Source organism: Syngnathus floridae, chromosome 12, assembly GCF_059516105.1.
Source record: "Syngnathus floridae isolate MCC-2025c chromosome 12, RoL_Sflo_1.0, whole genome shotgun sequence".
NCBI lineage: Eukaryota > Metazoa > Chordata > Actinopteri > Syngnathiformes > Syngnathidae > Syngnathus > Syngnathus floridae.
Genome location: NC_142424.1, coordinates 10,539,250 through 10,555,000, shown reverse-complemented (window position 1 = coordinate 10,555,000; position 15,751 = coordinate 10,539,250). Strand labels below are relative to the sequence as shown.

The window sequence follows — 15,751 nt, the reverse complement described above, 5'->3', positions numbered from 1 at the left end:
TTCACATGGACAGAATGTCACAACACAGACGCCCTGACACCCTCAACATCCTGCTTTTTCTGAATCACTTCCGGTTACACTTTTTATATTCACCCTTGATGGATGGTGGGGGTGTACAGTAGCTATGGAGAAAATCTTTTTTAGTATACAGTAAGCGCATTCCGCCTCTTGGATTACAAATTTTATTTAGGAAATTTCAGGTCCTGTTATTTTTATTTGACATACACATTTAGATTATAAGAGATGCTGGTGAACAAGGTTAGTACCTGTAAAATGTACTGGCTGCACTGTCAGTTGATGAATTCTGTCTTTCTTCTCCCTAAAAGTAAAAGAAGACAGTGCTTGATTTGCAATAAAACAAGTCATGTTTTGAGTGCCTCTCTGTTCAGTTAGGGAGCTCAAGAAATACTCCTCCTCACTTACTCATTACATCATTTCCTGTTTTAAAGAGCGCTTCTATGCCATAAAAGGACATTCCAGCAGTCTACACCCCCCCATAATTCAGATGGAAGCAGCGTATCCTGTCTGCTGTGTCTTAAACACATCTTGAGCTGACGAAAAAACTTAAATGGTAGCTTGAGTCTTCTAAGTATTCATGTTTATTTTTTTTTAAGTAAACAAAATAAGTAAATAAAGATAGAACGATTGGCAACGCAGTCTTGAGATTCACAAAACAATTTTTGACAACAGTCAGAATGAAAAAATAACAAGTGTCTGCTCCAGTGACATAACTGACAAATGAGGAAGAATGCACAGTCAATACGCCAGAATAACACCTTCACTAAATGTTTGTACCGCTGTGTTAATGAAGAAAATTCTCACAATGGTCACTGAAATAAATTTGAGCAAAAGACCTCAGGAGTAAGGTGGATATGTTTTACATATACTGTGGATTAACAAAAGAAAGCATACCATACTACTTTGCAGATAGTAGTTGCAGTTTCATTCAGTCTTGCTGCTTATGACATTTGAAGCTTTTACAGAAATTTGGAATCTCCTTTTACCAGATGAGGTCATAAGGATCATAGCTGTCATTATCACAGCATGCATGACATCACTCACATTTGCAACAATAAATTGTTCAACAAAACTGTGCAGTCATTTTTGCAGCTTAAATTGCCTTTGCAAATTTGGTCTCACCACTAGCAGAGTGTTACCGTTATGCTATGTGTTAACGTCATTGCTATGGCTAGCACAACCTCCTTCCTGACCATGCTAGCCAAATAAATGTTTACCTGAGACAAAAAAAAATGAAATCTTTACACTTTTTTTTTTTTTAATTCAAGGCTTAAGCCATAATTTTTTTGAATTAGATTTTCTGGTGGCTGGCCAACCCCTCCACCTGCTGTCTTTTAAAATCGCATCTGTAGAAGTCTTTTTATTGACTTTTTTCTTTTGTCAGGTCATGCTTCCTTCCGTTACAGAGGGATAACATTCTTGTCACTTGTCACACTGCAGGTCAAATTCCTTCTATCAGCATCACTCAGACACATTTCACCCACTCACATCCATTCGGACCGCCTGAACTGACGGAACTGTCCATCAGTATTAGCAGAAGGATCTAACTTATCTTTGCAGCCGGAAATTTTTTTTTTTACATTCAAAACTGCTCCTCTGCATTGATAGTTACTACAATACCGTTGGTCTTTGTATAAACTCTAGAATAAATAATATGGTAGCCAGTCAATTATGTTCAAAATCGCTTGATGTGAGAGTGCACCTTTTCAAGTTTATTGTAATGCTATTTTGTAATTGTGGTGCTATCATTAAATGGCATAGTGGAATTGTTTGTTATACATATTCTAATGATACACTCACACTGGGCAAGCCATACAGCACTCTCGCACGGTGATTCTCAACTGGTCGGTTATGGCCCAAAAGTGGACCATATTGGCCTGAATATAAGACGACCCTGATTATAAGACGACCCCCTCTTTTTCAAGACTCAAGTTTGAAAAAAGACTTTTTGAACACCAAATTTGATTTTTATACAGAAAATTATTACATCTGAAACAAATGATTATAACAATATATTCGAGAGAAAAAGCATGTTATTTTGCCTCATTCAAATCATGCAAAAACTGTCTATCACATCTTAATATCTGAACATTTAAATATGTAAACTAAAGTGCAAACACATTTGTAAATGAATGGCTTCTGGTTTTTGAAATGTAAATAAATACTGTGATAAAACAACAAAATTTCAATAACTGCATTAACCATAATAGTGAAGTCTAACTGTAACTGTAGTCTTGAAACAAATCTGAATAAGGAAAAACATTGCAATAAAATAACGCAGCTACCGCTATTGTTGGGGAGCCTGAGCCATAACTCGGATGGTTATGCTCTTTTTGCCCGCGGGTGTCGGTCAGAACACAGGAGGGAAGACGTGGTTCAGTTTTGATTGCTTTACTGAATTATTGGCAAAAAAGTAACAGGCACTGTGGCTCAACTGCGTGTAACGGTTCCGCTATACAAAATAACCATAAATGAAATACTCTCAACACACCAAACATAAGTCATCGAGACAACAAAATACATTTGCTGGCGACCGTTAGTCACCGTGCCGCTGTGTAACGGCTACTCGTACGATGCTAGGCAAACTTAAAGGAGGACGCCGAAGCTATCAATCAAACGGCGCACTCAAGAAACAAACCGCGATCAGACAAACGGCACAACAGTAGACAGTAGTAACAATGAAATGTATATACTCACTTTGTGTCAAAGACGCACACGATCACAGCAACATACTCAGTCGATACCAGGAACCTTTAACTTACCGCTGCACACAAGTGAATGGGTATAATGTCTAGACCCCGAATGTAAGACAACCCCCGCTTTTTCAGTCTCATTTCAATGCCAAAAACATCGTCTTATATTCGGGCCAATACGGTGATACTAAGAGGCGACATTCAGTACATTTTCAAAGGCTTTTTTTTTTTTTTTTTTTTTTTAGAACAACACATTTTAGTTATTGCTCTTATCTAAAAAAAATTGGGTCGTAGCTTTGCAGTAATAGGAAAATGCAGGCGCTAAATTGACAAATGTTTAGAACTACTGCTCTAGTACATTTCACAACTTTATTACACTAAAACCAGCAGACACAGAGACAGCTTCTTCCCCCAGGCTGTTGCTCTGATGAACTCACACCACTCTTAGAGTCTCAGAGTGATTACTGTGCAATAACATCCTGCTCTCCACACCTTTTTTGTCTACACTGTTTGTACTATGTGTCCTCTCTGCATCCATTGCAGCCTGGTCATCCTAGAAGAGGGACCCTCCCATCTGTGATCTTTTCTCAAGGTTTCTCATTTCCCCTAGCTGGAGTTTTGAGTTTTTCCTTGCCCTCTTGGGAGTTTAAGATCAGGGGATGTTTGAGAATATCTTCCATTTTTCACATGTCCTGAGTGTTGTTGTTAGTCACCTAAATGTTGAACAGAGGCTGTGATTTACCGAAGTCAAATTCCTTGTTTGGCACGCTCAAACATGGCGAATAAAAAACTCTTGAATCTTGAATCTTATTGTTAGGAAATGGGTGTGACGCTTGTTTCGCTTCACATAAATGGCCCGCACCTTACTCAAGCGCAGCATTCTTCCCTGGACCCAGGATAGTAGCAAGTGAAGGACTTGGTAGAGTTGCTTCTGTGCAAGGACGTGCTCATGTATGCAATGTTTATATATAATCACCACCAGTTATTAAGACAAATCTAAATGATTTGACAAACAACAATAACCATCCATCTTGAGATAGCTTTTCAAATTCCAATTCCCATTTGTGTTTGCCTTGCCTGACACACACACAAACTGAATGGGCCAGAGTTCAATATATTCCCAGAGTAATTTGACTGTACCTCTGGATATCACTTTTGGCAACATTGGAGTGGCGTCATGAGACAAGGCACAGTGGGTCATCTGCAGAGACCAGAATTTTTATCTGTCAGAAGGTTGGGTCACACTAAATATTGCATTGTCAGTGAATGCAATTCTGGAATTGCTTGTTGAGAAAAAGAAGGTGAAGGGCCAACTAATCTCGGTCAAAGTATGCTAGTGTTGACAGACGGGCAGTAGATGTGATGAATGGCTTTCCAGAATAGTGTCAATGAGATCATACAAACAGTATCTCTGTTTCATGTCTATCTCTGCCTATGACGTTGATATATAGACAGCCAGGCAGCCTTGTGCTACTGTAGCAAAATCATAAAGCAATGCTATACTATGGCTGTCCAATTGACTGATTTGATTGATGAATTGTTTTTCGGGGGTCAAATGGATTTATTTTTAACATCATCTATTTTTGCCCCTTTACAGATTCCGTAGCCGACTGACAACGTATACTGTTTACATCAGAGTCGTTGTAGTGAACTGGAATTACCCTATTTTCCGGACAATAAGTCGAGCCGGAGTCTAAGTCGCACAGCCATTAAATGTATAATAAAAAAGAAAAAGACATATATAAGTCGCACCGGAGTATAAGTCACATTTTTGGGGGAAATTTATTTGATAAAATCCAACACCAAGAACAGACATGTCATCTTGAAAGGCAATTTAAAATAAAAACAGAATAGGCGACAACAGGCTGAAGGTATGGTATGCTAACGTTGCATAAACACATAAACAAGAAACTAAGAACATCCCTGACGTAAGAGCTATTCAAATAACTATAGCATAAATAACATGCTAACAAGTTAACAAACAATTCGTGACACTCCAAATCATTAAATCCAACAAAATTGTTATCCTCTGTGTCACTTATAAACAGCTCTGCTAACCCAAAAGTAGAAGACGCAGCGCTTCCTCTTCTATGTCGCTTACGTCAGACTGATCGTCAGTTGCGGTTCCAATTATTCCACTGGCCTAGAGCACCCTCTTGCGGGTTTGTGTGAAAATGACATGTGAAATGATATAATGTAATGTATAGTGTAATTTCACACATAAGTCAACCCTGAGTACGAGTCACTCCCCCGGCCAAACTATGAAAAAAACTGTGATTTATAATCCGGAAAATACGGTGATTAATCACATTGACATTTGCTTCAATGGAGAAAGATGACCTGAGCTAGTGTTTTGAGTCACTAAATGCAGACCTGGGCAAATTACGGCCCGCGGGCCACATCCGGCCCTTTGTGCGTCCCTGTCCGGCCTGCATGAGGCCAATCGTAAATTATATTTGATTACTACTTAATTTAAAAAAAAAAGAAAAAAATTGTGTAGTGCGTGCAATACAACTGTTTTGCTTTTATTTTGAAAGGCGTCGCACTTCCGTCTAGCGTACGTGTATGTGAGCTGTGCGTGAAGGTGAACAGTGCGAAGTAATGCTGCCTAAGAAATGTGTGCTGACCCTCAGAAAAGAAAAATTGACAAGGAGCGCCGTGTTTTCAACAAGACATGGACTGCCAAGTATTTCTATACAGAAATGAAAGGTAAAGGCGTGTGCCTGATTTGTGGTACACAGGTCGCTGTGTTTAAGGAATATAATTTGAGTCGCCACTACACGACCAAGCATGAGAAAAAATACATCTGTTTGATAAACAGGGCGCATCAGAGGCTGATGCATTGCTAGCAAAACTGCAAGCCCAACAAGGATTTTTTATCAAACTTCACACCCAGAGATGCAGCGGCTTTGTCATTTGAGGAAAAGTGAAAGAAGTTAAGAATAAATTGTACTGATTAATGATTGTTTTTTTTATTTGACCTATACACCACAATTTCACATAGCTTAATATAAATATAAACATAATAATTATATTCTTCTAATTACCAGTACCAACTATATAAAATAAATAATTTTGGGCATTTTACAATGAAAGAAAATTGAGCAGGTTTAAGTTATCGTAGGTGTGGCCCTCTGACACAACTCAGGTTTTTCATGTAGGCCCTTGTAAAAATTAATTGCCCACCCCTGCACTAAATGAATGAAATCTCATGGCATCACTGTATAATCAGTACTACTGCTTATCCAAATGTATTACAAATTTCACCAGGATTTATTAGTGTGAAATCATAATGTATGGCTTCTTATCCAACTACCATATTTTTCGGAGTATGAGTCGCGGGTTTTTTTCATAGTTTAGGTGGGGGTGCGACTTATACTCAGGAGCGACTTATATGTGAAATTATTCACAAATTTTAATAATTCAAAAATCCGCAATGTAGTGAAACCGCGAAAAACGAACCGTGATGTAGCGCGGGATTACTCGCTAATTTGAACTGCAACTGACGACGTCAGCGGCGCAGCGCACATATGGCGTTGTTTACATAAAGGACGAAGAATTCGATTGATGGATTTAATGATTTGGAGTGACACAGGTGGTTTGATAAAATTGTTGTTTATATTATAGCTATTTGATATATAGTTTATATATCGTTATATGGGCCACTGGAATAATTTGAACCGCAACTGACGACGAGTCCGACGTCAGCGGCGCACACACGGCGTTGTTTACATAAAGGACGAAGAATTCGATCGATGGATTTAATGATTTGGAGTGACACAGATGGTTTGATAATATTGTTGTTTATATAATAGTTATTTGATATATAGTTTATAAATCATTATATGGGCCTGTGGAATAATTTGAACTGCAACTGACGACGAGTCCGACGTCAGCGGCGCGGCGCACACGCGGCATTGTTGACATAAAGGTCGAAGAATTCGATCGATAGATTTAATGATTTGGAGATGGTTTGATAAAGGTGTTATTTATGCTATAGTTATTTGGATAACAGTTAATGTTACGTCAGGCCCGTTCTCAGCTCCTCATTTGTGTTTATGTCACGTTAGCATACCGTATTGTTTAGCCTGTTGTTGCTGGTTCATGTCTGTCTTGGTGTTGGATTTTGTCCAATAAATTTCCCCCAAAATGCGACTTAAACTCCGGTGCGACTTATATAGGCATGTTATTTTTCTCTTTATTGTGCATTTTATGGCTGATGCGAATTGTACTCCGGAGCAGCATGACATAAATTTCCCATAGCTGAATAACACAGGCTAAAATACCTCTTTATCCCCAAGTGCCCCGTCTGGGAGAGTTTTCAATGTTGGGGTGACATTGTAACATGTACCAGGGCATGCCTAAAGCTTCATGTGGTAGACAGGCTTCTTTTTCTTGCCAACAAAAAATGTCTATTAAATCCAGTAACGTACTTGGCATGTACCTGAAGCACTTTGTTCATATTTTTAGGGAAAAAGGTTACCGTAATTTCCGGACTATAAGCCTATAAGATGTTTTTTCGTGATTTTTGTGATGACTTGATCACTTTTACTCTTAACACTATTATATACAGTAAAAGCTACAAAACAAACTGACAAATAACTCGTTTTCAAATCAGACGAGTAAAAACTGGTCAAATGTTTTAAAAAAAAAAGATATTAAAAGTGAAGACAATTTGCAATTCTAGTAATGACACACGAATTTGATGCACAATTTGTCTTCGCGGGCCACATAGAATGATGTGGCGGGCCGTATCTAGCCCCCGGGCCTTCAGTTTGACACCTGTGCTCTAAACCCTTTCTCTTACTCTGCCATATCACTCAGAGATTACACAAAGCAGTGGCGCTGTTTGGACCATCTGCATTGTATTAAAACCCAATCAATCAGCATTTAAACTGACATTTTGCTCACCAAAAACAAGTTGTAATGAATGTGAACTTTTAATGCATTTTATTCAGAAGGTTACTTTGAACCTTAAACGGCGGCGCGGCGTACTTATGGATTTTTACGGCCTCCGGCCTCCAGGGGGCGCTCTAGCAGGAAGCAAGAGCGAGACAGGCGAATAAGAGATAATGCGCTGAAGAAGACGCGCTAGTTAGTGTTTACATTTCGCGCATCACGCAGAACGCGATCAAGTCGGACATTACTGAAAGGAAGCCTTTATACACAAACCGTCATCATGGGGGACAAAAGAAATGCATATGATGCCGCTTTTAAGCCAAAGGCAGTCGATGTTGATGACATTATCTTGTGTCTACTCTGGAGCGTACTTATGGATTTTTACGGCCTCCGGTCTCCAGGGGGCGCTCTAGCAGGAAGCAAGAGCGAGACAGACAAAGAAGAGATAATGCGCCGAAGAAGACGTGATCGTCTCGCGCATCACGCACACACCCGCATTCACACAAAGACAGGAAGCTTTTATACACAAACCGTCATTACGGGGGACAAAGGAAATGCACACGATCCCGCTTTTAAGCTATACGTGTCGCTCACTAGTTTAATGTAATTTAGCGCTTCGTGCATGAATAAGATTAGCATGAACAGACCCTCTTCACACTCGAAGAAATGCATAAAAGCGACGACGAAAGAGAGACTGAGAAAGTGTGAGGCGAAGGATATCTAACGCTATTCCAATCGGACACTAAGGAGGAAGACTTCGATGGTTTCAGTGCACAGGAGGAAGATGAAGACGGCTCTTTCTTTACTTTTACTGGTATGTTTTTTTTAACCAGCCCTGTTAGTGCTGTGCTACCGTGTTGCTGCTGTGTTACCGCCGCGTCTCAGTGACTTTGCTGTGTTACTTCCGTGTTGCTGCGGTATTACTGCCGCGTCACAGGCAGTGTTTGGAAAGAAATGTTAAGGTATGTTATTAAAGCTTTAAAAAAACGTTCTGTGTCCAGTCTTTCTTTGCTAATAACTCGCGTGCACACTTCCGCGTTGCTGCGGTACTACTGCTGCGTCACAGGCAATGTTTAGAAAGACATGTTCAAGTATGTTATTAAAACGTTAAAAAGGCTTTCTATGTACTGTCTTTCTTTTTAAAAAACTCGTGTGCACGTGCGGCTTCTAGTCTGGTGCGGCTTATGTAAGAAAAAAACTGAAATATCCCTGAATTTTAGCTGGTGCGCCTTATAATCCGGTTCGGTTTATAGTCCGGCAATTCCGGTAATTTTGTTTGGAAGCAGCTACTGGTTTGTTACCTTGTGTGTGTTGTGTTGAGTGACAGTTTGGTTGTTATATATAAATGCCAAAGGGAATATTTTTTGTTAATTTAGCGATGGTAAATGGCTGAATATTTAAAATATTTTATTACAATGCATTAACAGGGTTTGCCACGATCACCAAGTTTTGAATTTGCATTTGCATTTTACAGAAGGAAAAAACATCAATTAAAATCGTAAATCTAAATTTTTTTTTAAGGCTGTATCATCTAGCTCTATGCACATCTATGTTGAAGGTTCAATATTCAATAAAATTTGGTAGTAAACTACCTTAGCATCTATTTCAAAGTGAGCACACTGTTTTTTTTGTCTAGTCATATCAAAATAGGCATAATGTTTGAAATTTACAAATGCTTTATCAGCAGCTACCACTTAAGGGATTTTATTAAGCAAATGTGCATTGTTAATACAAGTATTTCATTAAATGAAATAATGAAAAAGCTTTCAATGTTAAAGTGGCACTAACTATGAGAAGTCATTAATTGAACGCGCCTAAACCAAACTGCTCTCATTGTTGATTTTTTTTTTTTATGCAGCTGTGTTTACCCTTCTGCGATGTTGATCTTTCTACAGGAACCTCGTTTGTCACACATAAAACAGAGTTTGACTTTTATTTTCTTACAAATTCTTTGCTGTGAAGTGTCGCATCTAAAAAGAGGTGAGGGAATTCATGGTAGGGGAATTTTGTCTTGATTTATTTTTGGACAATGTGGATGAAGCTAAATATCCAGTGCACTGGAATATAATGACAGTTCACGACCACTGAGTAAACAGAAGGCCAGAATCGCGCTATAAAAAGAAAGAAATTAAGGAATATGTTTTGGTGGAGTGAACAGTTTGAATTTCATTAATGAAAAAAAAGGCACATACATGTTCATGTTTCCAATGACCAGTTTTATTATACTTAGTATTTGTTTTATTGTAACTGATTTAGTGTTATTGTTTTGCTGAATATTGTGTCTTCAATTTAGTGTCATCTTTTCATGTCTCCTGTATTGGATAACAGAAAGACATTAGAGGTTTAGCGAACTCCATTTGTTGTTCATGTTGCTGTCTACACTCGAATTATCTTGGATTTAAAGTGCTTAAACAAAAATATACATCTAGTTAGAGCCTATATGCCAGCTGACTTTGGGTAAGAGGCAGGTTAAACCTGGGACTAGGCGCCAGTCAATCGCCGATGTAATAATTGCTGAAAATATCAATCGATTGTTAAGATCACGTCTGGAAGAAACTGACACAAGACAGAGTACACAATTGCAACCAGCAGAGGTGCTGTTGATTCAGACTCAACTCATTTGTGGTCTGAAGAACAAGATGATGTCAGTAATGGAAAGTTGAGCAACAGCCATAAAGAACTCCTCTATGGCACAATTATTCCTGTCAGCAATAATCTGCTCAATACCACAATACCACAGTTCAGAACATTCAGTTTATCTCATAAAAAAAATCTACATAAATTAACACTCAATTGATTGTCACTTTTTCCTTTAGTCAACCCAGGAAATGTCATGCTTGTCCCCCAATTGATAGAATTTTTTCTTTTATTTTCAGCGATTATGTGAATAGCCATGGGGCATCCACTACAAAATTTCCTTTGGAAAATATCAGCTCTACACTGAAGAGTAGACCAAACAAAACACTAATAAGACATTTTTCAAAAATCAACATCTTTCATAACAACTAACTATTGATACTTTTCTGAGTTCATTATGCATCTAACGCAAGCTCAGGAATTTGCTCATGTCTTAAGAAATAATTTCTTGTGCGTAAGGAGTGGCAGCACGTCCTGACCAAATATGGCTGAGTGAAAACACTACAAGCCAATCTGTGCAGCACGCTGGAATGAAAAGCTATTCTCCTTAACTGGTGTGAATGTGGACCATGACACTACACACTGACAGGAGCCTAAAATTACTCCCTCCCTCTCTTTAGGCTGAATTTGTTTATCTGGTGGCTCAGGACTGCTTACTTGACCGACTTTGAAAGAGGGACACTCAAATTTGCCTGCTGGAATATTCAGCTCATTTTTGATTAAATATTTGACCTTAATACTACACTATTATAAGAGCTCGGCAGATACATCACAAATACTTGATATCAGTCGCATAACTACAACAATTAATCTTTAATCTATAGGTTACATTCTTTACCTCTCCCAGGCAGAATACTCATGTATTTTATGCACACTCAAAGAGGTAGGAAGTTGAATGTACCACAAGTTTCATAGCAACTTGATGTAAAATTACCACCCGGACCACAATGACCTCAATGTGAAGACATGTATTTTGAGTTGGTTATTTGTGCTCAGGCATATTTCTTGTCTAACAACAATGCAACTCTATGGTTAAAAGTGACATTTTTGTCTGACATTTAAAGGGGACACAAGTGAGATACACACTTGAATATACATAGAAGAGGTTAACCCTAACGTGACAAGCCAAAAGTCACAACAACACTAGACTTGTTTTGCTTTTCATGGCTGATGGCTTTGGCAGCAAAGTCTGCTGACAGGACAAAAGATATATGCATGTCACTTCCTTTACGCATCTGAAAATTGTCCACGACAATGTTCAGAATAATCTCAACACATCAATAACAATCTTTCTGTCGTTATTCTATGGGGGATTCCACACACCCAAAGACGGCTTCTGTTCTTTATTTTGGATAAGGTAGAAAAGCTGAGCTTTACAGGAATAGGCAGAGCCTGGTAGCAGATGAACAATAGCAATAAATAAAAGCAGTCTTCAATTTCGGCAAGCCTCAACTGAATAAAAACAAAAAACAAACAATGACTACTTTGTACTTTGCACAAGGAAGCTTGGAATGCGAGAAAAATAATTTAGAATCTCACTTTCAAGCCATGCTGGTTTGTTGTGAATGTCATTAAAACAGCAGCTACAGAATGATATCATGCATGCAGCAGTGCATGTACAAGAGAGCGTGCACAACAATATTTTTTACAAGAGGTTATTGATCAACTACCACTTGTCTTAGCATGCAGAGTGCATGCACAAGAGAGTATGCAGAACATTGTTTTTTACAAGAGGTTATTGATCAACCATCTCTTGGCTGCAAACAGATACATTGTTAGTGGTACAGGACTCCTGATGTGTGGATTTAAGTCTGCTCATCAGGTAGTATTAACAAGTGACTGGGCAAATAATTAATATTTGAGACTAGTCACAATTGAATATTTTTAAAATTTTATATTCTATCACCCACTCCATTGATTAATTGAATGATCGCATACAATTTCATTTGTGCTAAAGTGTGTTAAAAACAATTCCTCATTTACTCTTTATTGATTTATTATTATTATGTTTATTTTGTACTATTCTGTGATAAAAAAAAAAGTAAACAAAAAGGTCTGCTTTTATCAAGAGCTAGAGAAATCCAAGAATTATAACTCTGAAGGGCCTGATATCAGAATATTAGGTGAATCTTGGTTAAAAAATGGCTCTAAACTACCCATCTATCCATCTTCTGTACGGCTTGTCCCCACGGGGGTCGCAGGCATGCTGAAGCCTATCCCAGGAGTCATCGGGCATGACTTGATTGATAAAATATGAGACGATTAGTAATCAAATTATTGATGAGCTATCTATTAATTCAGACACCTTTAATAGGCTTGCATGTTTTGAAAGTGACTATGGAACTGATATCATCCAGTCGAGTGGGAGAAATGCCAAGCATTACGACAGGAACTAGACCGTGTCAGCCAAAAACTCCAGCTAAAAAGCAGTTAACCATGAAAGGAGCATGATAGACCGCAATCACTGAAGTATGGATATCGCTAAAGACCAAGCATTCCTACATACAGTGGAAAAAGCTGGCATTATTCACTTATTGATAAGGCTAAAACGCTTTAAAGTTGACTTTAAAACAATACAAAGTTTGCACATTTTTATAAATGTAATTCAATGTATTTTTGCCAGAAGTATTTTAAGGTAGGCATCTTGTATTTTAATTCTAAAAGAGAACATTTTATTTATGTTATGTGCTTGATCAAATAAAAGCAAAAGTTCTTTAGAGTTTGTTATTTTTAAAATATCCTATACAGTAATCCCTCGTTTATCGCGGATAACTGGTTCCAAGACCACCCGCGATATGTGAAAATCCGCGAAGTAGTGTCAGCCTCTCATTTTTAACATACATACATTTTTTGTGTATCAATAAGTGTATATGAAACCATATAAGTGCATTATGTTATCATTAGAACATTAAATAATAGCTTCAAATATGTAAATATGTACTATATTAATACGTAGTATAAACGACAGAAAATAATGTATAAATAATATAAATATGATACGTGCGTGTGCGTGTAGCTAAAGTATACATAATGTATTAGTATAACAACTTTTTTATAACAAAGTACAAGTGTACATACTGTAAATGTGTTTTTAGAACTCTTTTATTATAAAAAATGTATAACAAGGTACAATACTATGAATATATTTTTAGAACTCTTATTATTATTATTACAACTTTTTTATAAAAAGGTACTACGCCTATTTTTTTACTCAGATGCTAGTCATGCACACGTTTCTTGAGTATGCTATTTTTTAGACAGTGTACAGTTGTTTTTTGTATCGCCCTACACATGGCATCTAATCATAATGGAGGTGAAAAAAGGAATCATTAACATTGTGGCTCATGAATGAGACCAGATCCACGACCCTCAGCAAAAACAAGGTAAGTTTGGAAAAACAATCATTTTGTTCTGTCCTGGGTATTCTTGGGTTACGGGGGAAAAAAAGCACTTCAATTTCAATGCTACCGACAATCCACTCTACTGGACTAACTCTTTCGTTCCCCAATTCCCCAAATTAAGATTTTACTGTACCTGTAAACTACATCGTCTTCAAAAAGTCAATAGTTTAAAGTAAATGCCCATACAGACAAATTGCAAAGAGATGTAAAATGATCCCTTTTACCACTCTGCTTGTTCCATACATGCAAGAAGCAAGTTGCAACAAGCCTCTCTACTTTGAGGAACCTCCACCAAGCCACTGTACAGTACACGTAGGCAGACATGGTTTGGAAAAACCTTGTTATGCTTACAAGATAAAAACTGGAATTTCACCCCAAAAAAGTGTGAAAAAGGTAGATCACACATCAGTAATCCTATAAAATTGTGCATGTAAACAAAGTCAGTCTTACCACAGGCTGACTATCCAAGGTGGGTTCTTCCTATCCACTACCCTGCAAAACAGCCAACACTACTTGCGCCGACAAGTCACATAATGTGCATGTTATTGATATGGTTATTTTAGGCCACGAATGAAAGAGGTGAAGTGTTTTAGTTTGAGATTTAAAATGGTGGTAAAAGATTCTAATTCAAATGACGATGTAAATGTAAGAAACTAAATAGTGTTAATGCTTGCTTTGCTGTTCAATGAGGAATCAAACTAGATGCATGTTCATCGATAAAACGCTCTTCAGCTTACAGAAGCCTGTCGGTAAACAGATCAGAGCAAACTGGGTGAGCTGCAGCCTAAATTCTTTTTGAGAATAACCACCTCAATGCTGATGTTATTATTGTGATAAGTGGAATTATGATATTGATACAGTAAATAAATAATGAAGAGAACACCAAAGTGTGTTTATGCAACATGCCCATACAAGGTTTTGACAAACCTGCCTAGTAGCCTCAATGACAATGAATTCCTGATCAAAGTAGAGATTTATGAACGCAAATTCCTCCACAGTTGTCACACCCTCTCAACATAGCCGTGCTAGAATTGACACCCAGAGGCTATAAGCTTTGTCCTGTCTAAAGCACAACGCGCCCTAGGCTCATCTTATTTCAACCCAAATGAAATAATGCTAGCTGGTCATTTACTCCCGGTTCTCCAAACACCCCAACACAAGGTCTCAAAAGGGGAGAAAACGAGGTGGAAATACGGAAATGTTCAGAACAACATGAGTTCCCACAACACACACATGAGAAGACACACTCGTCATCCCACTACTACTACAATTGAATACGTCTTAGCTTTCTCTATATAAGTATGCACACGTCATAACTCGTTGGTCTCTTCAGCGTACGAGTACAGCCGTCCTGCTACGTATGAGAACGAAGAGGAAAGGCGCAGTTAGCTTCCACTAGCCATCCATGAGAACTGCACGCCGCTGCGTAGAAGTGGAAACTATTTAGGAATTAAAGATATATCCACACGATTAAATTTTTACTGCAACAAATACCAATGATAAACAAATCAGCGTCACTAACTTTTTATTTCGTTTCCACGCCGAGTCTCTGGTGACGTCAAGTCTTGCAAGAACGGTGGAAACTTTTCAAAGTTAAAAACATAAATCCTACCTGAGCGCGCTGTTAACAGTGCCACCGACAGGTCCCTTGGAATTTCAATGAAACAATTTTCTGGTGACTTCAATTAATCCAAGAAACAGAGCAAGTTTGAGGAGGGAGAATGGGCAGTTGGCGACCTTTTTTTTCTAACTTCCCCTCCCTATCCGCTCAGGGTAGTGGTTGCTGCAAACTCCTCCCTGGATGCATACTGCATGACTGCATTGGGACGGGTGGGTGTCTCAGCAGATCAGCAGGCCAGATCTTGAAGCTAATCTGTGACTGTCAAACAAAATAAATGTAATACTACGTTAGTGAGAGCGATTCTGTTTTGCAATATCAAAACAAATAATCTAAGATTATATGGAACGTTCAAAGTGCTGCACGAGGTTCATTACTTTTGTGCCATCTCGTGGTATGTAGGGGAGGTGCTCAGATAACATCTGAAATGACAAGGTCGTTCCAAAAACGGCAATTTAGACACCAACATTTTTTAAATATAATAA

The 15,751-nt window shown here is 38.2% G+C and overlaps 1 protein-coding gene across 3 annotated transcripts in view; it reads right to left on the bottom strand.

Moving 5' to 3' along the window:
* The window catches only part of tln1 (talin 1), a 102,080-nt gene extending 86,658 nt beyond the window's left edge, over nucleotides 1-15,422 (bottom strand). For 2 of the 3 annotated variants that reach the window (XM_088391225.1, XM_088391227.1), the window contains exons 1-2: nucleotides 15,261-15,422; nucleotides 267-319 (exon numbers count right to left, since the gene is read on the bottom strand). The gene's annotated coding sequence lies outside the window, so the exon portion shown is untranslated. The remainder of the gene's footprint in view (nucleotides 1-266; nucleotides 320-15,260) is intronic. The other variant, XM_088391226.1, reaches the window with a different exon arrangement.
* Nucleotides 15,423-15,751: the final 329 nt, after the last annotated feature.